This window comes from Carassius gibelio, chromosome B23, assembly GCF_023724105.1.
Source record: "Carassius gibelio isolate Cgi1373 ecotype wild population from Czech Republic chromosome B23, carGib1.2-hapl.c, whole genome shotgun sequence".
In the NCBI taxonomy this organism is placed as follows: Eukaryota; Metazoa; Chordata; class Actinopteri; order Cypriniformes; family Cyprinidae; genus Carassius; species Carassius gibelio.
The window spans coordinates 15,587,712-15,613,466 of NC_068418.1; the positions used below are offsets into that span (position 1 = coordinate 15,587,712).

The 25,755-nt window shown below is 38.3% G+C and overlaps 1 protein-coding gene across 2 annotated transcripts in view; it reads left to right on the forward strand.

The window, feature by feature from the left end:
- The window catches only part of LOC128011120 (arginine-glutamic acid dipeptide repeats protein-like), a 151,768-nt gene that overhangs the window by 5,814 nt on the left and 120,199 nt on the right, over positions 1–25,755 (forward strand). Inside the window, exon 2 of one of the 2 annotated variants that reach the window (XM_052593229.1) lies at positions 2,922–3,042. The exons of the other annotated variant lie outside the window; for it this stretch is intronic. The gene's annotated coding sequence lies outside the window, so the exon portion shown is untranslated. The remainder of the gene's footprint in view (positions 1–2,921; positions 3,043–25,755) is intronic. 2 annotated transcript variants of the gene reach the window in all.

Here is a 25,755-nt window from a genome sequence, read left to right on the forward strand (position 1 = left end):
TCTTGCTGCCTCGCTTCTGTGAGCTGATTTGTCAATATTTAGGCAGGGAGAGGCAGCATTTACATAATGCTCCATCATCTTGACACACTGTTCCTTTTGATCCGAGCCTTGATTTGTGTCATAGTTGACCGTCTCGGCGTGCGGCTTAGCACAGACTTGGAAATGTGTTACAGTGCCGCCACATTTGGTGCTAGGAGAAAGGGAGGCGAATAAGGTAGATTTTTCTCCCAGGGACCGATTCTTTAAATCATGCGATGCCACGAAAGTAGACTCAGCCTTTTTGCTAACTCAAAACTTCGAAAGGTGCATTATCAGTTAAAGGAATAGTTTAATTGAGAATATTTGTGTTTACAGCAAGTATCTAAATCACTTAAGTCCCATTTACAGCAAGTATGATTACAATAAAGCTATTGTTTTAAAAATCATTCTAAACTGAAAAGAACAGCAGAGTTCATATAATATAACGATATATAGCACTGAGGAACTATATCGTAGGATTCACTTAAAAAAACAAAAAAAAATTCCAGGTGGTGAATAATACAACCAACAGCCAATAAGAATCCTGATCTAAAGAGATTAAACATATAAAGTGGCAGATGACAAAACTGCAGTTTTTGCTTATAATAAACAGATTGATATCATACACATTGATGTAATACACATTATTGTCACAGTTTTCCTTCTTGGTGTAAATGGAGGTGAATGAGCCTGTGAAATCATTATGTTAATGATTTCAGCATGGAAAAAAATCACGTGCTGTCTTTTTTTGTGTAAAGTTGTAAATTGCAACTTTGTCATAAACTCTAACTCCTTGGAATCATTTATACAGCTTTGAAGCTCAAAGTTTTAACAGAAGATTTAATGCAAGCTTCTATAAATGTATAAGCTTCAGATTTCTGCTTTTAAATCCATTCCATTTAATTTTGTCTCCCAAGGTCTTCAAGGTCTTGAAATTATTTGTTATTGTGGTAATCAACATTAAGCCACAAATGCTTTCAACTGGCATTAACTGAACCCGGATCATTACTTTAGGGCATTGAGGTGAAAGTTAGTTTCTAGATTATCTGGTCTCTGGTCTACAGAGGTGTCGTCTGGCTAATTTACCTCTTACCTTGCTATTCATTCATCGTGCCTCCTCTTTATAGTATGTAACTGATGGCTGCCATCTGTATAGCCAAGCAGGTCATTCTTTATGCATCTATTGTTCAACTGTAAGGTCTGCTTTGATTTGCAAAGACAGCGTGACTGCAAATCACCCTTGTTTGTTAGAAATCCATGATTCCTCCTTGAAAGATCTGATGCCCTGGACAATGCTGTCATGCTCCTTCCGAAGAGCTCTTGATGGGCCATTCAAATTCTGTGTACTCATTAAATTTAACAGTCTGACAACACACACTGACAGCACGCATAACAATCCAGCTCTTTCATTCTCCTCAAAAGATGTTTTCTGGTGTGTGTGTGTAGCACAAATGCCAAAAGCGGGTAATTGGCTGACTGCAGCAGTGCTTTCTGCATCTGTTGTTTTAAGATATTAGGCTGACACTCAGGGCAGCCTGGCAGAAATGAGACAGGCCTCCTTTCTTCCTCCCTGACACCGAGAGGCTCTGCGTGTCTTGAGCAGGGCTGATTTCCCTGTGTTTCTTGACAGTTTTGAAGAGAGTCATGCAAATGTATTGTACATCATTTTTCTTGTAGCGTCTAAGATGAGAGAAAAACAAGCAGTAAGATATTGTGCTGCAAACGGTGTAGCTTCAGATACTTTTTTTGTAGCCTAATCATTTCTGAAATTGTAATAGATATTTGATCATTGCACAGTCAGTGAGTGGAGATGTTATGTATCTTTATTACATGGCTCTCTGGAATACTTAAGAGTTTATGTTAAAGCTGTACAATGGAAACCGATCGTGAAACCGATCGATGTGTTAATTTAATAATTCAAATGAAAGGGAAATAGTTCATTCAAAAATGAAAATTCTGTGATGAATTACTCACCCTCAACACCTTTGTTCATCATCAGAACACAAATTAAGATTTTTTTTTCTGACCCTCCTTAGACAACAAGGGTCCTACCATGGACAATTTTCATTTTTGGGGTGAACTGTCCCTTTAATGTGCATTAATATGTCCATAAATATATTGGTGCAATACTATTTTATTTTATTTTTTAGTTTTAAGGTAATATACAAGTTGGATAAAGATGTTTTATTTATTTGAGTTTGAATTAATTTTATATCCACTATTTATTTATTTTGTAAATAGCCATCTAATAATTGGAATAATATGAATTTACCGTGTCATTATTGCATAATAAACTCTTTCAGGGTGATACAACATCCCTCTGCTTCACATTGGGGGGGTCCTGATCTCCCCATCATTTCTTTTTATTTCTTTTGTGATAGCGGCCATCTGTCTGTTCATTAGTCCCTTAAATGGATTGATGCATAACAGGCCAGTTCCTTTTAGTATTCACACAGTTATGAAGCTTACAGTTTAAGTCAGCAGTTTATAATAGCATAAAAAGGGTCATGAGTCAAAAGCAGTCAAGCAGTGACATTTGCCTTTGTAATAGAGAGTGTGTTATACCGTGGCTGTATTTCACCATGTAACTGTGACCAGACACTATCAGGGCTGCTGATGGAGCTTCCTGACAGTGAACAGCTTAAAGTAACATGCTCAAGAATCACAGGACCCTTCTCCAGATTGCTCCAAGATGTCCTCCTAGATCAGACAGAAGTGTGCTATGGGAGTCATCCTGTGGAACTGTGGAAGGGGGGAAGAGACATTCATGATATTATAGCAAAGCCAAAACAGATGTTGGGAAATGAAAGTACCAAAGGCTTACTATAGGCTTCCATGACGTATCCAGAGAACAGAAAGGGGTGCGGGGAGCTATTAACAAACTGGTGTTTTTGTTTTAATAGTGAACCACTTGCCTGCCTGTCTGCTGTCCGTAGAGAGGGTGGAAAATAAGATGGGATCTTGTAAAAGAACGGAGCCATGTTACCTCGTCCCTGCTGACTGAAGAGACACACTACTGATTAGGTAAAAGATTGGCTGCTGTAATGACATGACATGGAGTGAACACTGCACACAAACACGGTCTCTGCATACTGGTGCTTTTATTGCATCACTCCTACATCTGCCGAGTAGAGCCTGTAGTATAGTGCTATTTTTTGGCTAATGCCAGTGTTTTCAGGTTGCAGTTATGGGGAGCTCATATACACACACCCCCACACGGTAGACCGTCACCGTTTTCCTTGACACTCTGAGTCTGTTTCTAGTCTGGTTTGTCCATTTGTAAGTGCATTAGTGTGAGGAATGAGAGAGGCGGAGAGGAGAGGATGTATTAGCAAAGCCATACAATTTTCTGCGATGCATTAGCACGGGCCGGGGGAGGAGAGCCCAGGCTTCTGCACTGTGTTTGACATGTGCCTTTCAGTAAGATTCCATATAAACCTGCTGGCCCATTAACCAGCGCTTTTAAATATTGAATCAGCTTATTAAGCCAGGCAGAAGCATCTGAATCATCTCAGCCTTAGAATGGCTAGCTCAATAAAACAGTTCTTTATAAAACTACTTGTTTTGTCAATGAAAATACATTTGAATGATCATTTAGTTTGCGGTTATTGGTTTTAGATTTTTGAAATGCGAAATAAAAACATTATATCAGGTGAAGAATATAGCAAATAAAAAAGAAGAAAATTGGATGTTCAATAGCTGTCAGCAGAAGCAGGGCTCAACATAAGGATTAAGCATTTTCTTATGTGTAAAAAAGTTTTTAAATAATATAGCTGTAGTGTAACACTGTGATAGTTAGGAGTTCAAATATTATTTGCTGGAAAATGTATAAATAGTCTTGTTCATATTTTTCGATCCATTGTAACTGATGCATCCAAGACTATTACAATTCATTCAAGCAGTTTTGAATATATAATAATAATAATAATAATAATCAATAATAATAAAAATAGCTGTTATTATTATTATTGACGCACTGCTCAGAAGTTTGGGGTGAGTAAGAATTTGTTGAAAGAAATGTATAACTTTATTCTGCAAAAATGCTTTAAATTGATCAAAAGTGGCCATTAAAGATTTGTTATGTTACAATGTTTATGTTACATATGTTTATTACTTTTCCAAATATATACTGTTCTTTTGAACTTTCTATATATCAAAGAATCTTGGGAAAGAAGTATTAAGGTTTCCTCAGAAATATTAGGGTTTCAAAACGATTAGTCGCGATTAATCGATTCTAAATAAAAGTTTGTTTACATACTGTATGTGTGTGTAATTAGTATCTATTGAATGTATTTCTATGTATACACAGTACACACACACATAGTACGTGAACAAACTTTCATTTTGAATCGATTAATCACGACTAATTGTTTTGCTGGCCCTAAAAATATTAATCATCACTGTTACATTCAACATTGATAATAATAATAAATGTTCCTTGAGCAACATATCAACATATTAGAATGATCATGTGACACTGATGACTGGAGTAATGGCTGCTTATAATTAAACTTTTTATGTTTTTAAGTAATATATAAATGGAAAACTGTTTTAAAAAGTAATAATTTTCACAACAGTACTGATTTTACTGTATCTTTTTCTAAAACAAAAGCATAAAAGATTTTAACAGATTTACATCAGCTAAATTTACAACAAGCTCTCACACTGACTTGAGCTGTCTTACCATCCATATATTACTGAGCCCTGAAAATACTGTCTGCTTGAACCTTTTCCTGTACCTTTTTCAGCACATGGAGAGAATTGGCGTTTAATGGTTGATTCCCCCTTTGTTTATATTTCCACCCAGGCACCTCAAGGTAAAGATAATCAATATTCATCAGTTATGTATGTGGCTGACCTCCTCCTTACACTATTGAGTCTGGCTGTATACACAATCGACTGCTCCCATAAGCTGTAATGGATGAAAACGATATATGTGCAACTGCATGTCCAGGTCATATCAGTCCAGTGGAGATCATCGCTGTAACATTATAGGCCCCTATATGTTTCGTCCTTTCTATTTGCTATAATGCTTTTCTCAGCCTTCGCTTAATCTTCAAATCAAGAGAGGCCACCGTCGGATGCTGAGCCTGGAATTGTTCATGACTCGGTCATAAAGCAGGTCGTATAGTCATTTTATTCTGGCACACAAGTGGTGGATTTTTACTGCAGCCCCCGCACAACGCAGAGTCCTGTCTGATGTTTTAATAGGGAATATGTGAGGATCTGAAGGTGTGAATTATGTGCTTGAGAAAGGGGAGGGGGTGGTCTGCTGTCTTTGTGCTCTCTAATCAGTCCTTACTCATCAGAGAGTGCCTCTAAGTCTCTCTTCTCCTCCACCCTTCATTTGCCCTTGCACCACGACCACTTCCTCTTGACAGTATGACTGCTTACAGCATATTGGTGTCTGTCAGGGTTCCCGCGGGGCCTTAAAAGCATTGAATTTATTAATTTGGAAATAATACCTTAAAAAGACTTTAAAAAGTCTTGAATTTTGATGTCTGGGTCTTAAAAATTGTGCTGTATGTAACTTCTATGTATTGTAATTTTCCTCAAAAGTTTCATTTGTCAACCACGATTATTTTGATTAAATGACGTAGTATAAATAAAGAGTGGCGGAACCAGTAATTGAGAACGCAACGCAGCCCCGGGTCACAGTCGAGCGGCAACCTCACGCTCTCTCTCGTGAAGCCAATAAGGAAGTGACTAAAACTGCAATTCGTCGACTGGCCGCTTGAGGCTGGCTGCAGAAGAGAGTCAGTCCCATAGACTCCCCATGTTAATTTGTCCAACTTTACTGCAGACAAAAACATGTTTACAGCCTGGTTAAAAATTTTAAAAGCCTGGTTTTTATTTCTCTAAAAAACGTTTGCAAAACGTTTACCTTATGTGCGCTGAATATACGCGATGGCCGGATCAACATTCTACGTTATATAACCAATCCAGGGGTTTTTCTGCATTGATCTTTTTTTGGCGGCTGTCAAAGCCTTATTTGATCGGTGAGTGATGTAGAATAGAATGACTGCTTGCCTGACAGGGCGCGTACGAGAGAGAGCCCCGGCTGCGCGCGCACTCACAGTCTTCAAACAACACGAGCGCTTCTTGCTCTCTCTCTCCCTCGTGCATATTAATCAAAATAATTAAACACGATAGAAAAAGGGCGAAACACCAAAGTTTCATGCGCGCTCGCGCACTCACAGCCTTCAAACTACACGTGCGCTGTCTTGCTCTCTCTCTCCCTCATGCATATTAACCAAAATCAATAGACACGATAGAAATTAGAAAAAGGGCGGAACGCTAGACATCAAGTTGTTATTTTCAGCTGAAAGAAGAACTTTTTTTCAGTAAGCTAGGCCCTATGTGTTCAGTAAGCTTGTTTCAGTAAGCTATGTGTTTTCAAGGCTTCAAGGTTTTATTGAATGCTATCTCTTATATATAAAGTGCAAAGTAATGCATTCTTAGTCAGTCTTTTATTTTGTAATTTTAAGAGCAATAAACATATATTGCAATGTTAAGGAATTCATGTTTTGTTCATTAAGATATGTAAATCAACATGTATAAATTGTTAGTTGTCAATTAATGGGGAGATAATCGAAATCAAATCGATCTGGGAAAAATTTATCGTTAGATTAATCGATGCATCAAAAAAAATAATCGCTAGATTAATCGTTTAAAAAGTAATCGTTTATCCCAGCCCTAATCCAAGCACATGAATGCTCTCAATTTATAAAAACAAATTCCATCGCCTACGTGTTTCAACCATATACTGTATGGTTTCAACCAACAAGTGCCAGCTAGCTGCTAATGTTCCTGAAGCGGCAGCAGGATCTAATAATAGGGGCCGTTCACATATCACGCCTAAAAATGCGTGGAAAACACTAGGCGCACCGCTTTCTCCTTCTTTCCAAAGGGCTCGGGCAGAAGCGCACCTGAGGCAACAATGACGCGCACTCTCCATTAAGACGCAGAAATTTCAGCAAAGGATAAATGGATTTGCAGCACTAAAAATCGCACGCAGTAGCTCTGCTACTAAATTTATTTTTAAAATGGCAATCCATATACAGCTATGATCAGCTGTTCCTTCATCTTGGCTGAGCTTTCAACGTTGTTACGGGAAAGGATGAAGCTGATTGGTTAGTTCTTGTCACATGACCTGCGGTGCGCTTGCGGCTCTCTGAAAAGTTTAGATTTTTTTAACTCGATGCGGTGCATGGGCGTCGCGACCGCGTCGCTTCCATTATGAACACGCATACTGCGCGCAAAAGACGCGATATGTGAACGGCCCCTTATAGCCAGCTTGCTGCTAGCACTGCAGACCCTTCAGCTATGACCGCAACTAGAGTGGATCTGCACACAGCTTTTGGGGCCACACCAACAATGAAAGCCAAGGTGTTGTGAACTCTTAACACAATCACTAAACATCAGTCCTACAATGGAAATGAGGGTATCTCAGAGCTTTTCAAATGCATGTTCCCTGACTCCGAAATCGCTAAAATGTTTACTTGCGCTCACAATAAAGGAGAAGTTGACGGAACTGGCTGTCCTTGATAAAGAGATTGCTGCCCTGAGTGAAAAGCTAAGGAGTTGACTGTGTTTCTTAATTTAATGTATTGTTGAGTTCTAATTTTCGATGTTTATTGTTCAGGGTTCTCTCAGTTCCCCATATTCCCAGCATGGAATAAGTAGCTAGCTAATACTAAAAAACAACTTAACATTGTTCGGCAAACTGTCTTGTGGCCTACTGAAATGTTTTTATTTTTCACACCTGCTTGGCTTATCTTTTACTCATTCCACATTTGAAAAATAAATGAAAACAAGTTCAAGGATTTTGTTTTTTTTTGCTGGTAGGGACGTGAAATAGGTATTAATTTTTTATATAAATGGACTTAAAAAGGTCTTAAAAAGACTTGAATTTAACTTGAAGAAACCTGTAGGAACCCTGGTCTGTTAGACAGCACCTCTTTTCCCCCTTTTGCTCAGATACTCTTCTTCGCTCTGGTTTGCTGTAGAGTGGTGCATGACGATGAGCTCGCACCTGTAGTTTCCTCCTTATTACATGCTGCTATTGTGGCAAAGACAAGCAGGGGCGAGAGGAACGGCGTAAACAATAAACCACGGCAGCGCTATCTAATGGATCAATTTGTAATAAATCTGTTGCCTCGAGCTGTTGAGAGATTCATCCCCGCAAAGGTGACTGCATTTTTCCGTCCTGAGCACTTGGATAAGGTTGACAGATATATCAATGCATTTAATGAACCCACTGGTTCAGAAATGCAGGAAAATGTAGTGAAGGCCAGTAATTCACTTATCAAAACAAGATTTTCTCTCTTTTATCATTGAAGCGTTACCCTGGAGCTCTCGCTCTCTCGTTCTGTGCCAGCCCGTATGTTCTTTTCTTCTCTCTTTGCATCATTTGCATTGAGGGGCTTTGATTGGACTGGGCAGATGAGGCTCTCTTTGAAATGGCAAATAAATGTGCACATTGCAAATGGATTGTTTTTTAAAATCATCCACCGCTTTGAGCGCCTGTAATGATTTCAGGCATCGTTCTGTTTTCACAGTGAGCTAGCACTTCTATCTGTTTTTATTATACCGAAAAGCTATAAAATTGATGGGGTCTACTCAAAATTTAGTGCTTGAGATAGTCAGCCTAATATTTCTTCATATAATGGAAGAGTGTAAGTGGCGACAGTGGTTGTTTTGAGTGCGGTGACGGGGGTTATTCGACACACACCTTTTTATTGGATGCTCCAGGGATTTCACACAGCACAAATGTGTCACGGGATCCCGCCTCATGAAAAAAACATTAACGGGAGAAATTAGACGAGAAATGCTTTAAAGTCTAAGCCAACAGAAGTATTGATTTTATTCAATTGGCAGTATAAGCCTCAGTAATAAGTGGAAACGAGTCAGGGGTTAGTTCAGCCAGCACTCATACATCTTTAGGGTGTGCAAGAGCTTGTAGTGACGGTTTTTGCTAGTTAGAGGAAAGAACGCTAGTATATATACATAACCCTACTCCAATACTAATTAGGTTTTTGTTAAATGTAAAAAAAAAAAAAAAGATTAATAAAGGTTTATAGATTTATATTTTTAACTGTAACAATTTCTGTGGATGTGGAATTGGTGCTGAGTTACTGTGTAGGAAAATAAGATATAATTTCCTGTATATCAGTGACCATTTGGGACCTGTAAGAATGTAAAAATGTATGGATCGACAGGCTGACATGCTCTTCATATCAGTTTTCCTTCTGTTAAGCTGGGCATTATTATTGCATGAACACCTTGATTGGCTTATGGTTTCATCATTGTTTTTTTCAGCGTTTTTGGCTTTACGTGGATGTTTCTTTTCCTTGCCAATGTGGCAAGGTGAAGCAAAGCTATTAAGCCAAGTATTTTGTCTGCTTTGATTTCTAGGGCGTGTAATTTGAGCTTCTGCTAAATCGAACTGTTAAGCGAGTAATTCTCCGTTCAGACAGATGCACATTTTGCTCAGAGGTGTTACGTTTAGTGATCGACCGATATTGATTTTTTATAACCGATACCGATACCGATTATTTGCATGTTTATGTACCCGATAACCGATATGCAGAACCGATATTTATTTACTGTTATACTTCTGTTTCTGACAATTATTACAACACAAATGAGCTGAAAAAAAAACATTTTATTTATAACAATCACTCCTTCCTTGCATACAAAAAAAACTTTATATTTATACACAAATAAATAGAGGGGTCTGAGTCCAAAAAATTTAAGTGCACTGTGCAAGTGCAAGTGTCTTTGTTTTAAAATAAAAGCTTTGATGAGGTAAAAAAATAAAAACGGGTAAAAAAATAAAGCACAAAAATGATTCTAACATATTGGTGGGGGCGGGAGGGCTATTTAGCAGTGCATAGCTATTTAGTAGTGTAACTTAATACTCCCAGTTAAGCAGAACTAGGTTTTAGTGTAGAAAACAGAGTCTTTCAGCATTCTGCCCTGTAAGCCTGCTTCCTTCAAAAATTTCATGCAGTGGCCGTGCTTGAGGCTTCCTGATCATCAACCCAGTCAGGTGCTGAGCAATATGAACGAACTTTTATCCCGAGACTATATAAAATTAAACAGCACTTGTCAGTTGGCATTTTATGATCTAGATTCAATCTAACGTTAGATCATGAAATGCCAACTGACAAAGTGCTGTTTGACTATAATTTAATCAACCGCGATCGCGCATGGAGATAATAAATAATTAATTTCCACAAAGCGGTATATTTATATGTGTATTAGCGAAATAATTGTTATGTAGTAAATGATAATATAATCTAGTGTGTTTAAACAAGATAATCTTGTCAAAAGTTTCATTCAGTGGCATTGCTTGAGGCTTCCTGATCATCCACACAGTCAGGTGCTGAGCAATATGAACAAACTTTTTTTCCCGAGACTATATAAAGTTAAACAGCACTTGTCAGTTGGCATTTTATGATCTAAATTTAATCTAATGTTTAATCATGAAATGCCAACTGACAAAGTGCTGTTTGATTATAACTTAATCAACCGCGATCGCGCATGGAGATAATAAATAATTAATTTCCACAAAGCGGTAGGCTATATTTATATGTGTATTAGCGAAATAATTGTTATGTAGTAAATTAAAATATAATCTAGGGTGTTTAAACAAGATAATCTTGTCAAAAGTTTCATTCAGTGGCCGTGCTTAAGCCTCCAGATCATCTGTCAGTTGCTAAGCAATATGAACGAACTTTCTCTTCTAGACTAATGGTGAGCAAATACAACAGATAGAGAATTAAATTCAACGCTTTTCAGAATCAGAATCAGAATGAGCTTTATTGCCAGGTATGTTTACACATAGCGTACGAGGAATTTGTTTTCGTCACAGAAGCTCCGCAGTACAACAGAATAACAGCGACAGAACATAAAACACATAATAAAAGAATAAAAAAAACATTTTTTTTATTTTCAACATGCACTCATTCATGTCTGTTTTATTTAATTCATTTAAAGATACGTCTTTATTGGAGCAGGACATGACGAACACTACGTAACTCGATGAGTTCGTCTCAATTGTTTAGAAACAAGCTGCATAAATTAACTATATCAGGAATTTATGTCTCAGATCTCATTTGTGCATGTCTGTTATGTTAAATAAAGTTGATTAATTAAAGCAAACCAAGTAGAACATATACTTTACCTGTGCACTGAGTTGTTGTTGACTGATCACCTCAGACGCCCGGGCTGCAATGGCGGAAATCTCAAAACGGCCACAAGATGGCGCCGTAAATCGGCGAATCCGATATTACAAAACCGATACCCGATTATGGAAAAATGCTTAAATATCGGGAAAAATATCGGTAAACCGATACATCGGTCGATCACTAGTTACGTTCACACATTATATTGACAGTGTGCATTTTTAGCTTTATTTTTCACAACAAATTCTTAAGGGCCCTCTTATCGTGTTTACGCACCTCCCTTTTGCTTATTGCAGTTATTAAAGTATTCCTCTTTACTTGGAGAGCAGCTCTTCCCCTCCATTCATCCTCCAATTAAAATAACGACGTGCGTGTTCCTGTGGGCTTTTTAAGCGCTCCCATCACATGCTGTCATCAAGGGGAACATCACCGTACAAACTCCTGCGGGTGAGCGCAGATGAGCGATGGCTCGTGCTCTCACTTGCACTTTCTTGTAATTATTGGAATTGATGTTTTTGCCGAGACGCTCCACATCTGTACAATCTGCAATAAAGAAGGAGGGAGCGCTGAAGCTGCTAGACTGATAATAAAAGGCAATCAACCTTCTTCCCGCCACTCTCACGCAAAACGAAGCAGCAAAAATCCTAATTAACCGATCGGCCGAAAACATCCGGCGTGTTTTTTAGCTACTTCTTCTTGTTCTCTAATGAAGATACAAACCCAGCACAGACTGCTACTGCACATTCTCTACCATCGACCTTCTAATTGTTTCCCATCTCTGATTATCTCTTATGCATATTTAAATAAGTGATCCCGGCCCTGGATGCTCATTGGTCGGCAGTCCAGCCATATGTAATTTTGTATACATGTAACTGCTGAAGCCAAACACTTTTCAACTGCACAGAATCAGACATTTTTTTTCACAATGTCAGGAACTATCATTTAGCACAGAGGTCTTCAGCTTTTTTTGGCCAAGGTTCTCTTGATAGAGTGATTGAAGATATTGTTACATATTATATAAAAATGTGGGTTGCATCATCAGCCTTCTCTACAAAAACAAGTGTATAGTATCACTATAGTTATTGGGGTTATTACTTATTTTATGATGATCTACATTGCAAAACCATTCAAATAATCATTTGTATGTAGCCATATACTTAACATTTTAATATTAATTGGAAGTGAAATATTTGGATGTTAACTTAATATTGTATTTCCTAACACATTAGACATTTAGACACATTTTGTGTTTTATGTTTATGTTATTTCACTTTAATGGTAATTAAAATCATCCATCCATCCATCCATCCATATTATGATGACACTTGAACATACACAATTTGAAAAGTCCATTATGGTTTATAATGACTTTATGAACTTTTTGAAGCATCAAAGTTTTGGGTGAATGGACTGAATCTTTTATGTTTTTGTAACAAATAAGGTCTGGAACAAACTGAAGGTGAGTTACTGATGGCAGAATGTCATTTTTGGGTGAACTATCCTCTTCAGGTGAGACCGGAATAGTGTTTTTACTAGTCGACTAGGTTGTGTACAAACCTAGTAAATGCTGCACGTTTGTGTCTAACAACACATTTGTTGACTTTATTAATCACGTAGCACAACTTCTCAAAGCCAACAGCTTAAACCGAGTATATGATGCTTTTTCCCCCTGACTGTGTGTCTTTGAAGATGTGTTTGAGAAGGTTACAGTGATAGCGAAAGAGAGCCGCTCTGCCACCTGAAGGTGTCTCGGGGGTCCGTCGCAGTAAATCAGCGAGCTGAAGCCTGCCTCCCTGATGGTTATCAGTGCTTATGTAAAGTGCTCCGTTCCCCCGCTGTTCTAGAGAGGGAGGCAGGCGCGCGATTGATCTCGCCATTGATTTCCCACATCGCTGCCTTTTTCTGATGACACTGGAGTTGTCTCTCCTTTTTGTCATCGCAAGTGTTCTTTGAATCCAGCCTCGTCTGTTAGCAGAGGCGGAATCGTCTGGTAATTGAAGCAGCTCCGTAACCTTTTTTTTTCCCTTCTCGGTGGCGAGATTAATTATTGTCTAGTCACAGGCAATCATTTCTCACTTTTAAAGCAAATTACACAGGGGTCGTATGTTTGCGCTTCGCTAGTGAGTGGCATTTGTTTCCAGGGGGCTGTTGTTCAAGGTTTTGGAGAAGGGCTTTGGACCGTGTGTTTCCGGGCTGCCTCTTCTCCTGGTATTTACCTGTAATCCTGTTTTTATCAGCCTGTGGAGGAGGAGATGAGCCCAGCACCTCCCCGCATCCAGCATTGCTCTTTGTTTTTTGTGAAAGACTGAAGTAGCTCTAGGGGACTGACAGACTGGAGAGCAGAAGAGGGGCTCTGCCACTTACTTTCCCTTGAGAGCGTTCTCTACTGCCAACCCGGCGGCTGCTGCCGAGTCGCCCACTGTCACCTGACCTGGGTGTAACCCACTGAGAGACCACATGCTCCTCTGAGCAGAATGCTAATTAGCGGGGAATTAAATTTCTCTCAGTCTCATTCATCTACACCGAGCAGCAGGAGGCTTGTGTATTCTCTTGTACAATCAGTTTATTGCTCAAAAAAATAAATCTTGGAAATGCTTTATAGTATTACTAATCTGTTGTTGAGTTTTATATTGTTTAAAAAAAAGAATATGTCGAATTTGTTTAACACCCATGTAGGCAGGTCAGTGACAAGAGTGTCCATTATAAAGAAAAGGGTTTCATTTATTCATTTATTTTTTATAAAAACAGTTGCTGCTAGAAAACAAGCTTTAGGTTATTTTAATTTAATTTAATTTAGGTTTTATTTTTATATATTTTAAATTAGTTAAACAAGTTCAAGTTAAACATTTTATTTTCATTCCATTATTTATTTTAAACTTTTTTTTTCAACATGAAAGGGCAAATTATCTGGCATTTTAAGAGACTTAATGACCTTGACACCCTGTAATGTGTTCCTCTCTGTGATATAATTCCACTTTTGTTGTTGTATTGTATCATTACAGCTGTATCACGATGCATGAATGGCATTTTAATGCATTTGTAAACAGATTAATACAGCGGACCAAATAAAAAAGCTGACCACTGTGATATTATAAGATGTCCATCCATTTAAAGAGTTTGTTTGTGCTCTCATCTCTCACCTCTGTGTCGACTGTCAGTACACAAAGCGTGCTTTCTGTCAGTAATTATCATGTACGAGCTCATTGCAAACATGAATTAATAAAAGGGAGGTGAGGCGCCTTTGCCTCACGTAGAGACGGGCTTGTCTCAGGCAACCGGAGCAGCACGTCGTAATAAAAGCCAAATAATGCTCCTGACAGCAGCAGTTTAAATTTCACTCCTCACCCAGGCAGCTTTTTTCCACATTGCAGCCATCAGTCACTCCACAGTGTGCCCTAGAGTAAAAGAGATCGAGAGGGAGAGAGATAGTTGTGGAACAGCATTATTCCTTCAGTGCCTCACCAAGGCTCAGTGTCGCAGTCTGCTCTGCTAATCAACGCCATGCGCTGTGAATTACAGAGTAAACAATACACAATGCTTCCTCTCACTCGCACATACAATCTCTCTCTTTCTCATTTCCTCCTCCCAAGAGCATTTTGTCTTGCCTCTGCAGCCGTGGAAGCAAAAACAAAAAAACGGGGGGAAATAAATGGCAGTTTTCTTTCATTGTCCCTTCTAACCTACCTTCTTGAGCTTGTGCCAGAGGAGAGCTTGTCTGCCTTGTAAATGGCAACGTGGCGATAAGAATGATGAAAGGGGGCAGTGAGTGTGACCTTTCCTCCGATAGAAGGATGGTCATGAGCGAGAAATGGAGAGGAGGAGAGAGAAATGGAAATGTTTAGAAAAGCATACTGCCATACTCCTCTTATTATGATGTATACTATATGCTACGATATTGTGCAGAGTATGCATATCTGTCTGTCTGTCTGTCTGTCTGTCTGTCTGTCTACAATTTATATCTATATCTGTTATAAAAATGCAAAATAAATCCCAATTAAATTATATATATATATATATATATATATATATATATATATATATATATATATATATATATATATATAGTGCTAATAAATAAACATAAAAAAAAATAAAAATAATAAAAAATAAAAAATAAATAATGAAAAATAAATAAATAATTCAAATATATGCATTTGCATTCTCATTTTACACACAACACACAAACACACACACACAAAGTGACAGTGCATTCAGGCTATCAATTTTTACCTATCATATATATATATATATATATATATATATATATTTATATTTATATTTATATAATTTATATAATTTATATAATTTATATAATTTATAAAAATATTTTTATTGTTTATATAATTAACAGCCTTTTTGCCAATTTGGCAATGGTAGATTTAGGGGCCATTTAAAGTTAATCACTAAATCACTCCGCTAAATTGCAATCCTAAAAACAACAATTTTTAATTCCAATATGAAGGACGCCACTTGATAAATTAAACAGACAGAGCGATGAAGTCATGTAACAACAATGTAGCTTCTGTTTGAAATGCTTGTAATGGACACAATGCCTACGGTTACTTATTATTTTTAGGAAGTAGTAGCCTGTTAATTGTATATACCAATTAAATGAGAAGATTCCAAACATAGTGTCAGCGAAAAGTGAGAAATGGTCGGAAGCGACAGGCATGCCTTTAATGGTATCGGACTCCTGGAATGAGAAACAATAACAGGGTAACAGTTGGCCTGTGAGATTATAATCTCAGGCTGCAGAGAAATGAGAGCGATGGAGGGCGAGCCGTGAGAGCAGGGTGTTTTATATTCTCTCCCAGGCTGTGATGGTGATGCTCGCGGTGCTGGCTGTTTTGTGTTGGTGTGAGGCGAGCTCTGCAGCACCACCTGATTTGACTTGGTAATGCGGCATTGATGAGTCTGGGGGGAAATCGGCCAGAAGAGCACAAATGCGCTGCAAAACTGCAATGTTAAATATGCTGTCAGTTCTCTCTCAGCTACTGATAAAAAGAGAGAATGGAGTGAGAGGAAGAAGAGGAGAGGGCAAGGAGAGTGATATAGCGGTCAAGTGCACATGCCCGCTGCCGCCCAACTCTCCTGACGGACGTGAATACGCTGACTAAAAGGTGACTAAACTAGTAATGTTTTTCTGAGATGCTACCCCTCTCCTTGAGAAACGATTAGACCACGTCAGAGAAAGGAAACACTTTCACCGTTTAAAACATCGCGGTGAGAGAATATTGAATATGTTTCAGCAGGGATGAAAGCTGAGAATGGAAATAAGGCCAAGCTATTAATTCCTCTGATGGTTTTTAAGAGCACAGTTTTATTGGTGCTGTGGCCTTTCTTTGCACTCAATCTCGCACGCACAGTAGTTTTCAGAGGACGCTGGACGCTGAGGCTGTTGGCCTTGACTGAAGGTAATTAACTTCAAGATTAGGTGAAGTCAATTCCCAACACTTAGTTTATGGGTCAATGACAAATAAGAGTGTCCACCATAAAAAGAAAAATCTTGTTAAAAACATGTGCCACGTTTTTTTTTGGAAATGTACTTCTAGCATTCACTTTGGTTTTGAGAAAAGAAAGAAATGAATACTTGTACTCAGCAAGGACGCATCCAATTAAACAAAAGCGACAGTCAACACATTTTCAATGTTACAAAAGAGTTCGGTTTCAAAAATTAGGAATGGTGTCCTCAAAAATATTAACCAGCATAATTTTCAACAATGATTAAATAATAATAAGAAATGTTTATTTTAGTTTTTTTTGCACCAAACTAGCATATTAGAATGATTTCGGAAAATTAATTGTAAAATACATTAAAATAGAAAGTGGTTATTTTGAAATTGTAAAAACATTTCACAATAATACTATATATAATATATATATTAGGGGTGTGCATTGGCACTGCCCTCACGATTCGATTCGATTACGATTCACCAGGTAACGATTCGATTCAATTCGATTCTACGATGCATCAAAATTCTACTGCACACAAGGAAAATTTTTCATCAGTCATGAGGCAATACAAGCAGATATTAAACAACAGATTTTATTGGCTGCTATGTGTCTCCTGTATCTTTGACATAAAAGTTATTAAATAAAATAAAATGTAATTAAATAAAATAAAATGTAATTAAATAAAATGTAATTAAATCAAATTAAATGGTACAGGGTATTGGATATGGCATTTTCATACCTGAAAATGAAAACAATCAAAATCACTGCTTTCAGTGCTTTTTTTTTTTTTTTTTTTACACATAGTAAAAAAGCAGCTCTAAGACAGGGCACTTCCTGAAGTCCTGTGCAAATATTAAAATAATAAGTAACACTATTTTAACAACAACCACCCAGGAATAAAAATATTCAGTGCAACAACACACAGTAACCACTTATTACTGTGAAACTTTTTTCAAGTAGTTAAGTAAAGTGCAAACTATTCTCAACAAAACAGCAGCTTAGCAGCTATATGACAATGACAATTATATATGCCTGCCCCCTGATCCTACCATCACATCAGCTGCATACAATCGGTAGCTTATACCGGGGCTCAATTGTTTCAAGCATGTGGCAAAACCCCACATTTTCTACCACAGAATAGGGTCGTAGATCCTTCGCTATAAAACATGCCACCGATCGTGTGATCCTCTTTGCTCTCTGGAAGTTGTGTGGCAATGTTGATCAGGATACCAATGATCAACATGGTTCGTGAAGTTAGTTGTATTGCCAACGTGCTTAATTTTAGTGTGGCAGATTTTACACACCGCGTAAGACGTGTCTAGTGTCCCATTCACTTCATAAAATCCGAAATGTGTCCAGATGTCCGCTTTCCAAGCTTTGGGCGCGTTTTTTATAATCCGTCTATCACGGTCATCTCCCTCCGCCTCAAACATCTTGCTTGTTGTTGTTGTTATTCTCACGGAACCGGAAGTATTTAAACTTCACAACTTTTTTGTCCGCCAGAAAGTGACATAATCGATTATGGCACTTTGCCGCATCGATGCTGAATCGTTCATGCCCCGCATCGCGATGCATTGCCGAATCGATTATTGTTGACACCCCTAATATATATATGTAATTCATAAATGGTAAGCCCTAAAAGAAACTGAACTAAGCTTGCTGTGTCATACAAAGGTCAAATAATCTGATATTTTAAAAGCTCTTGACATGAGTCAACATGAGTGTCTGAAGGGCTTTTCTCTATCATATCATATGTTTCTATATCTTGACTTCATGAGCGTCATGTCATTAACCCTTATAATGGATGCACAACCTAACTTCCTGCTCGCTGCTGTGTTAATTCCAGATTCCCTCTGTGCTTTCACAGTGGATGCGACCGCGGTTAATATTAATGCACTTTGAACCGAAGAATGCCAGCATAGCTTTATCCCTGCGACTAGGTAGAAGAGGAGCAATAAAGCCTTGTCTGGATAAGGATCAATACAGGATATGACAGTCCTAATGTGATGTCTGAGCCAGAGAGAGAGGATTTCGGTGGATGGAAGCACAGCAGCGGCAGCCGTGACGTTACCACCCAACAGCTGCAGTGCTGTTTATTTAGTTGTTTGATAATGATGCTTGACCTTTCCATTCAAGTCTGCCTCCGAGCATTCACACACCCCTCTGCAGCGAATCCGTATCCATGCTTGTAGTCCAAGGCCAAAAAAAGCTGTTTGTGTGTGTGTGTGTCGCTGACGTCCCTGGCTGTTAGTGTTGATGAGCATCTTGCTTCTCTCAGGCCGGTCCCTTCATGCTTTGCCAGTCCCAGGAGTGGATTGTTTCAAATTAGTATGCATTAGGTGGTTAGTGCGGAGCGTTTCATTATGCAAGATTGCACTAAACTGTCTATGTTATGATTAGCCAGTTTCCCCTAAATCAAAGTCAGGCACATGCTACAGCCTTAATCTCTTCATTTTCTCACAGGGAGCTGCGCTGCGGAGAGAATGAACGAGCGAGGGAGGGACCGAATGAGAGGATGGAGGAAATCAGGGGAAAAAATGGTGTCTGAAAGAGAGATAGTAAATCATCTGGCATTAGATGAGCTTGGGTAGTCTGTGCGGTTAGTGTTTCACACTGAGAGATCTGGGGTGTCCTGGTGTTTAATAAAAATAAACTGGAAGAGGAAAGAAATCTGTGATGTTTTGTTCCATTAGAAGAGGCAAATGTTGCACCTGTGTGTCCCTGCTTTTGCACCGAGCCGCTTTCATCCGTGAGACGGTTTATTTTTCATCACGTTGTCCAGCGCTGCAGTGCAGCCTCACCTAGAGAAGCCCATTATATCAAACCATGAATCATTTACGCCAGCAGAGCTCACACGTGCCGCCTGCATTTTTAATGAGAGATTATTGCATTTCATAAACAGAGCTTTAAAAAATTCAAATCTTATTGATCCGGGCCGAGAAGCACCCGAGCTGGATTGAATATCTTTGCCGTTTTGCCCATCCCACTCCCTGCTGTTTATCTCTGGGGTTTGATTGACACCGTTTTTCTTCTCATTTAATCAATTAATTCGGTCTATCATGGCTTCGTTTTGCGTTCAGTAGCAGTGTTTGGCAGGCTCCATCATCAGCCACCCACGTGTAATGAGAGGACATTTTAACAATTAGCGCAGGTGAGAGACGGGGCTCTGTTTAAAATGGTGGCGGCTGCAGCGGAGGTGTTGTGTTTCTGCAAGGTGTTTGGACAGGCATCGGGGTTAATGTGCTGGAAAAGAGTGATTTAGGTCAGTGGTGGTGTCTACATCTGTCACTGAGAGAGAGAGAGAGAATGAGGAAGGGGAAGAGAAGAGCTAGTGTGAAAGAAAATGATAAGCTGATGCTCACGGCAAGCTGCGACGGTAACAAATAAGCAGTTTCACCTCTTTATAAGGGAGCAGATTGCCAAAACCTGAGCAAATAGGGAATGTACATCTCTCTCCTGTCTCGTCTCAGGAGTACGCTCCAGTTTCTGTGTAAATATCACACTCGCTGATGAAGGAAGAAGTACTTGGCTCTGAACAAGGGGATTAGAGCAGCTATTTTATCATTTATTAATGCATGTCTGTGTCTGCCACTGACTCGTGCTGTTTAACTTTCAAATCGCGCCACGCTGATTCAGGAGCGGTGGTATGATGTGATTTTATTGTGAGTAATTGGTTTACATGTAAAATAGACATGCATTCTGTGTCAAATCATTTTTTTGGTCACCTAACACTATTAATTGTGTTTAAAGGGATGGTTCACCCAAGAAAGAAAATTTACTCAGCCTAGTGTTGTTCCAAACCCATATAATTTTTTTCTTTCTTTTGTGGAGCACAAAAGAAGATATTTGGTTATCATTCAGTTCCATTGTATGGATGGACAAAGAAAACATTTCTGTAAAATATTTATAAAGAATAAACAATACAAGTTAAGCTCACCTGATGATTGAAAAAAAATCATTTTGACTTTCCTTTTAAAAAGAGTAAAAAGACACTTATGATTGAAATAAACGGAGCCAGATAAATCCAATCCAAATATGCTCAGTATTATTGCCACAAGATGATTTTAGTTAACGGTACATTTTTAACAGGAGAATTGAAATGCTTTTGATCCCTGAAAAGTTTGAACCTCGAAAGTTTTTGAAATCTAAATGTAGGAGAATGCCAAAAAGCTTTTTTTTTTAATGAATGGCGTGAGGCAGTCATTTAACATGACCCCTCATTTCAAACAATTTTCTGTAGCTTGGCATTTAAACAAAAACTTGCAAGTATAATAAATGCATTTTGGCTTGTTTTACATGGCAAAAAAATGAAGCATGCAACAAACACGCTTCCCACTCAACCAAATTGCTGTGTATAATAATTATCCTGTGTGATCTCGAGTTCATAAGCTGTTGTTGCAATGCTAATAGAAGGCTTTTTGCCATTTGCTTTCATTTTGCCTTTTCCACAATAGTGTCAGCAGCCTTAACTGCGACCTCCTCCACTCTGATATTTTGCAGGCTGTCCCTTCAGAGTGGCCCGTTTCTGACCGTGCCAGCAGTGATTAATGGGGGCATGGGCTACGCAGTATAAAACTGGATTTACATGGAAGCTTATGACACACAAGTGGATTAGCTGGCTTTAGAGGTGAATGGACGTAATTGATTCTGATGTGTTTTTTTGCCAAATGGAGGAGTGGAAAAAACAGAGTTGACCAGGTGCAGTGACCCCTTCCGCATTTCTTTCTCTTTTTTTCATTTTTTTTTCAGTGTGGCTGCCCACGTCATGTGGTCATGAATGCAGCAGATCCCCGAGGGGCAGTGGTCGTCCTGTCTAACCTCTGTGTTTGAATTACATTTGTGTGTGTGTGTTTGTTCAGGGTGGGTGGCGAGATGCTCGCATACACAACTGAATGTGACTGAACCGGACTCTGCTAGTGACAGCTGTGTGGGCTCGGAACAAAAAGCTGCCTTCTTTTCTGAGCATGTGCCCTGCCCCCTTCCTTTACACACAGTGTCACATCTGTAGCACTGGGGGGTGGCGAAACCTTTCAGCTGTCACGACGCCTTTCAGCCGAAGATCCTCTTGGGGCTCGGAGATTGATGCATTTATTTATCTCTTTATCTTAATCAGAGATATTAAGAGGGGAAGGTAATTAATTGGCTGTGACTCTATTGGACAGGACGTGGGGAGGTGTCTATAGGCGCCCTGGTGACACGGCATCCTGGTCGGGACAATACACACAATCTGTGTAAGTAATAGGTGCAGTGATTCTGTTTCCTAAATAAACATGAGGATTGTGCTGAACTTAGCAATTCTGGCTCTGATTCCATTTACAATTTTCTTTTATTGTTTTGCAGCATGAAGCAACATAATTTCTATATTCATTCATTATTAAATTAATCCACTTCATTAGGAAAATGTTTTCCTTATTAAATGTGAAAGTTATATTACAGAATAAAATTATATAATATATTTTATTATATTATAAAAATATGATAAATAGTAAAATATAGTACATAATAAAATATTAGTCAATATTTGTATATATTTAAAACATTTGTGAGAGTCTGTAACTATGCTTAAAGGCATAAACACAGTAACAATTCTTGATACTCATTGAGTCATACATTAGAAATGTAATGACTTGTGATTCAGTAAGTGATTCAGATTGTTTCAATGATTCACAAGTGTTTTTGATTCCCTAAAAAGGAACCCGGCATAGTCATTTGTTCAGAAATCGGACTGCATTTGTCATGTTTTATATTTAGTAGTTAATCAGGCAATAAAGATGCTGTTGTAGTTCTGTGTGAACACATGTACTGCTGTTAAACGAACTGTGAAAATTATTTTTGTCAAAGACTACGTCCAGATTTGATACATAATAATGCTCAAAACAAGAAGTACTGGAGTCGGATTCCTTAACACCTCCATAAGTTGTGTAGTCTTGTATCTCTTAATGAGCGGTAACATTTTTCTGGGTAATGTTAGTCTGTTTTTATATGCTGCTGAAAGGTTGGTGATCAACTGCATTAAGAACTTCTGGATTACAGAGTTCATCTTCTTCGCTTGATTTGGAATACGGAAGTGCTGTTCTATAATTCGTAAATGGTGGAGAAGCAATTTGTTGTCAGTTGTCGAAAAATTACGAAGTTCCTGCATTTTTTATTTTTTATATGTATAACCTTATATCTAAACTTGCATAAGCAGCATAATATCTGCAGGCATCGACTCCCTTCAGTATGTCCATTGCACTATTTCTTCTCCATTCTTCTCCCTGTCAGTTTATTACAGCCAAGTAGTTGCCTGTGCTGTTTGTTTGATTCCTGCAGCAGGCAGGACTGTCATCGCTGATGAAACGGTCTCCTCTAGTTTGCTGCTCAGCATCTGTGTTTACTCGTCTGTCATACTGTGCACTGCTAGGGAGGAGAGAGCGACAAGAGTTTGAGCAGAGGGCAGGACATCTCCATCTCTCCTGGATTCTTATCAACACAGAAGTGGGTGACTCATATGAAGTGTGTGTGTGTGTGTGTGTAATAACTCCCTTCAGTTCAGTGTAGTCAAAATTCTGAACATGACCCGTCATCACAGTGAAGCACTCATCACACTTGGATCATTTAATGGGGTCATATGATGTTGCTAAAAAGAACATTATTTTGTTTATTTGGGATAATGAAATGTGTCTATGCGGTTTAAGGTAAAAAAAAAAAAAAAAAAAACCTTGTTACTTTCCACATACTGTACATTATTGTTTCTCCTCTAAGCACCGCCTCTCTGAAATGTGTAGTTTTTTTACAAGGCTCATCGGTCTAAAAAGTGAGGTGTGCTCTGATTGGCCAGCTATCCAGTGCATTGTGATTGGCTGAATGCCTCAAAAGCGTGTGACGAAAATGTTACGCCCCTTACTATACTATGATGCGTGTCCCGGTCAGAATACCGATGCGCCAAGACAAAAACAATGGAACCCATTACAAACGAGCCATTTGTTGCATCCAGTTGGGACATAATTATAGATTATAATGACTTATACTATGTTTTTACACGTTGCATTTTATTGCACAGCGTTTACATAGAACCTTGTCTGCATTTTTGATTGGAGCAACAAACAACAAGTGCTAGGCCTTCTGCATTATGCAAATGTTCCCAAATCGTGACGTAGACATATGGGAGTATGTTTAAACGAGGTATTTTAGGAGGGCTTGGACAAGTATAAATAACAAATGAATTGAGACTTTAGTCTTTGTAACCTTACAGATCTTCTTTATGCACCAAGAGCTTGTAACACTCTAAAGAGAAAGGAATACTTGAAATCACATCATATGACCCCTTTAATAACCAATGCATCATCTTGAATATATTAATCCAAACAGTTGGATTCTTGTGATGTGATGTCATGTGATGATGTGTTGCTTTCATGAAGATCTAGTGTTAGTGGGTTGCAATGTTTGACTAGATTGCCCATAATCTGAGTGAACCAAAATACCAGATTAGGGATGCACAAAAAACTAATAATTTTTAATTTAATTTCTTGGTTTCAGTTAGAGGTGGATAAGTGTCTGTCTGTCTATCTATCTAGATATATTATTTCATCTTTTTCATTATAAACGGAGTTATTGCTTTCAGTCTTTTTCTCTACTTGCCTCTGCTTGTTTGTAGGGCTGCGCAGTTCGGCCCAACATTTTGTAATTCTATACTAATTTAATTATAATAATGATATTGTATTTTTTTATTATTATATTTGTCAATATTATTATAATATTTTAATATTTATATCACTAAATAAAAATCTTAAAATAAAAAAATTTGATGTAATATTTTACCATAAAACATTTAAAAAGAAAAATAATGTAATAATTATATTCTATACTGTAATTTTACTGTTAGTTGCATCACTGGCCACTGAAACATAAATTAAAATCACAACCTTCTGCACGGTTTCAGTTTTACTTCATTTAACCGTTCAACCCTAGTATAAATCAATTTCATATTTAATTGTACATTATCATTTCCACTTTTTTCAATTTATTTTTTTAAACACTAAAAACGCTATTAAAGGAAATCTTTATGAAAATACTGTGCAGGATGAGACTGTGATGCCTAAAGTAATTTGTAGAGAATGGTTTTAGCTATTACTGTTATTTTTACATTATTTTGCCAAAGTAGTCAGTAATTCTAGTATGAGCCATGTATCCCTATCAGCCAAAACATAAAAATAATTATCGGTTTATCATATAGGCTATAATTGTAATATTTTGTGCATCTCTACTAATTATACAGGCTTTGCATACAGTTTCGCACATCTCTGGTTAGCGCAAGCCAGGTTTTCAACCAAAGAAAACAACTTGAGTTGTGGTGGAGGAGGAAGGGGAAGAAAGGTTAAACACTTGAAATACTTTATTTGTCCATTGAGGCAAACTAATAAGTGTTCTGAAATAGAGCCACAGATGAACCAGTAATTTCAGCAGTTTGTTGGAGAATTCAGGTTATGCATTTGGCTTAGCCCTCAAGCTTCATGGAGAAAAATCACTCCCCGCCATTTTTAAGCACAGCAGTTGGTAGAAGTGTAATTGTACACCTGCAGTTTTGAAAAGGAGAGAAAAAAGCCCCTTACATCCAATATGCGGTGGACCACTTTGCTGAAAGGGTGACGGGAGGGTGTAATGTATTCACAACCACCCCCAGAACGAGCATTACTTTACCTGGGCTTAATTGAGGGTAAGCTCCCCTGACACGGGCTCTTGTGCACTGAATCCTGACAGAAATAAAGCTCCTGAAGGCCACGGAGGGGACCGGAAAGGAAATGATTAAGTTGGGCGTTATACTGGCCGGCTCCTTCCACTCTTTTTATGTTATCTTGCTCATCTTTACCTGAGCCTGTCTGGAAACCCAGCCCTGGAGCCGTGCTGAAATAGATGCAGTTATCACAGAGAAAGACAGCAAACATCTGAAAAGAGAAAGAGAGCGAGGCGATGGAGGAAGACAGAGGACAGAAGGTTTTGACACCCATTGTTTAGGTGGAAAACAGACAGTGGAGTCCAGGGCAGAAAAGGGCAGAGAACTCATTGGTCCATGGGGTGATGCTGTTCTCTGTCTTTGTCTCCAGCTGTCTGG